Genomic DNA, 5,967 nt, shown 5'->3' on the forward strand with positions numbered 1-5,967 from the left:
CCAGTATTTCTTTTCAATGGATTTTTCAACTTTGGATCTCTTTCCTCTGTGCACAGATTTTTCTCCAGGGAAATGAATACCCCTTCAGCAAGTCAGAATAAAACCCAAGTCTCTCTTTGGAATCCAAATGCAGAAGCATTCGATTCTGGGATTCTGCTGAGCAGCGTGTAACGACTTATTTGCATCCACCTCACGGTTCTCCCGGCAGAGCTTTCACCGCACGTTTAGCATCAGCCTGCAATCTCCCGTCGCTCCGGCAGAGGGCGATACGATTAAGCCATTTATTAAAGGCTCTCCAAGGCGATTGCCGCAGCCAGCTCCTGCAGAGCTCCTCAGGTTTTGTTGTTGCTCCGGGTTTGTGTTCTAATGCCAAATGTTTCAAATTAAATCTTGTTTTGATCCCCAAAAAGTTCATACTGCTTATTTCTTATCTTACTGCACAAACTCACGGGCACGTTCTCAATGCCTGAAAATATCTCTATGGAAAATCAGGGTATCTTCTTGACACCATACTTTTTCTCTGATCCTCAGCCATCCATTTGAATGTAAACGTTACATTGTGCCTCACATCCCTAAGAAACCTTTACACTAATATGTAATTTTAAAAGTCTCAGTGGTATTGCTTAAAACAGACTAATGGCAGTTGGAAGGAAATCAATTGAGAGTGCATGATAAATACTCTTTAATTGTTTCTATGGCTTTGCTATTCACACACTCATCTGTGCAGGTAGATATTCACATGTGTGAAATGAAAACTCACTTTCAAAGTGTAACAACAGGAAACCTGCACTGAGATCATTCATAGGAAAGCATTATTTTATACAGTATGCAAGTTTATGGATCATGAGAGATCACGAAACATTTGTAAAGATTATCCCAGTGAAAAGGCTCTGTGGTTTATTTATTGAAGTCTAGACACATTGAGAAAGCTATGAGTTCTTAGAAAGATAACCGAATCTCTAAGACAAGAACAGAACAGTCGAACAGAACAGTCACCAGGCTGAGTCCCTTGTGCTGCTGCCAAAGCCACGTGCTGATGCTTCAGAAAGGACTGTGTTAATTACTAAGAAAAAATTCCAGTGGCTGCTGAACCAAAAGCACAGATCTGTGCTCCAAATTTTTCAAGCCGAACTACATCTACTTGTCAGCATCAGATTAGAAAATAATTATATTTAAGCCTGGCAAATGCTTCACAAGCTGAGAACCAAAGCCATAAAATAGATTGTTCCATCACATAAGTCAGTGCCGCTCAGAACAAACAGCCTCTACTAAGCACACTGCAGCTGCTGAGGGCTTGTAATTCTGTCAGAAGATAATTATTCTCGAGTGAAATTGAACTGTGTTACAGAGAAGTTTCAACATTTATGGTGTAAATGAGTAACAGCTCATTAATATTAATGTTCACCCTCCATCCCTAGGATAACTCTCTGTACGCAGTGCTCTGCTTACTGCTTGGTTCCAATAGCCAGGCCAGCACACATAACTGAGCATGGATTGGCAAGGAGAAGTTAAATGTCTCAGTGGAAGACAGGTTAAACTCCGGATGGGCAAATTCACAATTTCCATGGCTCAACAAACTTTGACAGGAGTCACTGGCTCCTGAATAACAGACATCCACAGCAGGAACCAAAGCAGAAAACTGACACACAGAGGATGTGCAGAGGAACTCCAGCTGACAGGCGATGGCCAGCTCTGGTGCTCTGTTTCATTGGAGCAAAACATGGTCTAATGGCTACAGAACAGGTGAGGAGTGAGCTTCCTGCATCCCGTAACAGGCACTGCACACTGGTTTGAGGTAGTCTTAAAACACCCCTGCAGCTGCCAAGATCTCCTTGTCATGTAGTTTTACCACTTTCAAGTTCAGTTGGATTTAAGACAGGTTTGGTGCGACTGCATTGGACTTGGTTTCAAAAATGGCCTTTTGTTCCTTAGTCTTTAGTGTAAAACTTATAAAAATGTATCATGCTCCTCATATGAAACTACCTGTAAATTAAAACCAAAGAAAACTCAGTAAGCCCATCCCTACCACCTGCACCACTGTTTGCAGTCAGAGCTCCAACAGGAAGGGAACACAGTTCCCCCGCTAAACCAATATTTAACTAACAATCTGACTCACAGGGACATGCAAACATCCCACCACTGACTCATCACAGAGCTCTGCTCTTGGTTATCAGGCTGGGATTGCACCAAACACGACTGCAGATTATTGTTAGCAGATTTTTTATTAACTGCCAACTACATAACAAGCCAACCGTACGGCCATGGCTTACCTGGAACGCTCCCGCTGCCTCCCCTCCCTACCATGTAGAGGAGTGGAGGTCTCAGCATGTCCCCACTGATCCAGGCAAGGACAGCCAGCGCTGCCTTCCCTGCACCTTGGCTGTCCTGCCCCATCACCCCATTATCAGCACATGCTCAGCCTTATTCTCACCGTAACGATGTCCAGGCACTGGGCTGTAGCCAGGCTGCCCCCTCCACCACAGCATGAACCACATGGACAACCCCGCGCACTGCCTCGGGGAGCTGGATTTCAGTGCAAAACTCAGACAAGTTCAATGCATGCTACAAAGTAGCACTCTGGTTTGCAAGTTGGAAGACAGTGGGATTTCAGCTGGGTTTTCCTGATGGTAAGGGAAAGCAGGCAGCAAAAAAAGGAGGCAGCAGATCAATGCCATGAAGAAAACAGCAGAGGCACTTCCCTGCTAATCTCCAGTGCCAGATACATGAGTTTACACATTCTGTTGTGATCTTCTACCCTCTCTAGGGTAATCCCAGATGTTCCAATACCCAGAGGGACTGCTTTGCACGACCTTACAGCAGGCTGCTTCAAGGCTGATCTGACCTGGCTGATGTTATGGCAAAGCACAGAACATCCCACATGGCTCTGAAAGAGTTCAAACAAAATGAAAGCAGTTAATTCGTTGCCTCAGATGGCATTTTAAAACCAATGCCATGGTATGTAGTTACTATCAAAAGAAATACCAAAACTCCTCCCCTGATCTTCAATAACCATCTTTCAAGTGTTTCTAGCTCCAGTTTTTGAAGAAGACTTCTTATTTGAAAAGATAGTTCCACTGTTAGAACACCCCAAACCTCGGGATGGGGAGGAAGTTGAAAGGGTTAAGATCTGGCAGCAGAAATACCAGCTGTATCTCTGACTTATCAGATTTATAGATTTATACTGTAAACCCCCTGAATATCTGCTGTTGGGATATATTTAGAACATCTGAACAGCTGCAGCTATGCTCCTTGCCTGTGCATTAATAAAAATCCATACACGTTATACATGTGGGCAAAAAAAATTCTGAAGACCTGAAGTTTCTGTCTGGGGATGTGGGCCCCTGGAAACTTAAGACAACCCCAGATCCATGCAGGGGATTCCGCTCTTCATCCCACCCAATTCATACCCATCCCCTGCTCACACCTGTGGGCTCCAGCCAGCCTGGGATGCTGCAGACAGGAGGAGAAGCAGCCCAGCCCATTCTCCTGTTGCAGCCCCTCACAATGCGAAGTTTTCCCCAGCTAGAAGCAACATTCAGACAGTCCTGCTTAAACAAAGTCTGTGAGCTGGCTAGGCCATTCCTGAACCCGGGTGTGTTAGACCCTGAATACCTGGCAGCACAGACCTATGGACACATTTCTTCTTTCCCTGGTGAAACCTTAGTTTCAATAATATAGAATTATCTTACAAATGAAAACTCTTGGTTGCTACCTAGGCCAGCAGGAGCAGCTCTCTGGTCAAAACCAGGATGTAAAGTATGTCCTACAAGTGGCCATAACCGGAATAACAGCAAATGTTTCATTTGAATACTACCCATACTGAAGTGGTTTTGCTTTATTATACTATAATTAAATACAGTTACATTAATAACGTCTATCAGGTCATTCATTTCCTGTTGTAAGATTAAAACATTAAAACCTGACAGAGCAGCACATTGCTGCACCAACTTACAGCTTTCTGTAGAAAAAGCATCTGCTTATTCAACTGCGCTCATTGTCATCGCCAAGATTACTATAAAAGATGAAAGCTTAAGGTAATGCTTACCGAGCAACTTTAACACCCCCACCTTTTAATAATGCTAGCAGGTTTTCACACCCAGTGTTCAATACATCTTCCCAGAAGTTAAGTACCTGTATGGAAGGAACTCCTGCGTGCAGCCAGTGCAAATACATGGCACAACCTTACACGGCTTTAAAGAACACTAACTGGGCTCAGTCAAATTCTGTTCTTCATCAAATTTTATTTAGAATTAAAATTTATTGTTCAAAATGTATTGCCCATTCTGTAGGTATAAAAGTTTAAAAAAATACATTGATTTATTGATAAATGTTTCCGGTTAAATTTACATTTTCATACATTATATTGCAATAACTGTTATGAATCCTTTAACACTTAGAAAAAAATAAATTAACGGGACTGATTAAACCATTTGAGACCATGCTAAAATAATTCTTAAAAAAAGAGGGATGAAGTCTGTCCTAGTATTTAATTCCTTGCTCCTGTAAATAAATAACCTCACAAGCAGTACAAGGAAGCAGCGGTTAGAGCAAAGCACTTACTCACAGTACCCATGGCAGGGAGCCAGTACCATCCAGATGAACAAGGAGAGTTAAGCTCTGTCCTTTTGGCTGACACAGCCCTGGTGCTGGGCGTCTCAGAGCTGAACCACAATCCCACCCTGCTTCCCATAACACCCCACCCACCCTGCTCCACTGGGGAGATCACTTTACCCGAAAGAGTCAGAAAACCTGACTGCCTTTGTGTAGAACTCGAGATTGCATCTCCAGAGCCAGAGGGGCTCAGGCACTCCTACCGGCAGCCAGAACATGCAGCTCAACTAATGCACATGGAGCTCTGCAGCAAAAAGAAGCATCAAAACAGCCAGGACCAAGTCTGAGCTTACCAGGACAAACCGGAAGTCTTCAAAACAGCCGTGGATGTCCCTGTTCATTGCAGGGGAGCTGGACTAGTTGACCTTTAAAGGTCCCTTCCAACTCTAAGGATTCTGTGATTGTGTGAAAATATGAAGTGAGCACCTCAGGACCCTCCTTTACATGAAAAAAACAGAAAAATCTGAAGAATAAAACTACAGAACAGTGCGTTCATCTCCTTATTGCACACACTGATCACCCTGAAGGGCAGCAGCACAGTTCACTGCTAGAAATCCTGGAAAGCCCTCACAACTACTGTAAAAGGTTGGGGTGGATTTGAGGGGAGCACATGTGAACCAATGCCTGGCAATTCAGAAGGCTGTTAAGTTAACCATCTACCCTGCCTTCTTGCTGGATGTGTTTCTCTGCAGAAATCCAGTGCTGTGCTACACACAAAGCAGCTTCCTCTTGGCATCACTCTCTTCGAATGGGATGTTTCAGAACTCCGGGACCTCTCAAGGTGGACAGAGACATGCATGTTTGTACACAGATATATACAACAAGGTTAGAAAAATATTTAATTTTTGCTTGCTTAAATAATTATTGAAAAGTGTTAATACATGAATACATTAATATTTGTACAATTAAAACTTTATATATAAATATTTATATTATTATAATATATATATATAAAAAGCACTTTTCATAGCAGCCATTGCATATATAGTTAAATGAGTTTGTCTGAAGTTGATGCTGCAAAGCTCAGGCCAAGCAGCATTAGTCCCCTTCTGAGAGGAACTTCTGTACCAGAGCTGAGTTTCAGGAGGAAGAGCCCTGCTGTTACAAGCAGCGTATGGTGTCTGCCCTGCTGTCAGATGCCACCCATCAAAGGGCACAGCATTTTTAGGGAGAAATGTTACTACGTGGAGTCACTTTGTGGTCTCTCAGCTTTTGCCTTAAACACCAGAATCAGGTTAACACGCTCTTCTACAAGGAATGCACAAACAGGAGGGAATGCCTGTCAGTGGGTTCGTTCACACGGCAGGCCACAGCCTTGCTGCAGCACGCAGCAGGAGGCATCACGCAGGACTGGGC

The sequence above is a fragment of the Tetrao urogallus genome, assembly GCF_951394365.1.
Source record: "Tetrao urogallus genome assembly, chromosome: 5".
NCBI lineage: Eukaryota > Metazoa > Chordata > Aves > Galliformes > Phasianidae > Tetrao > Tetrao urogallus.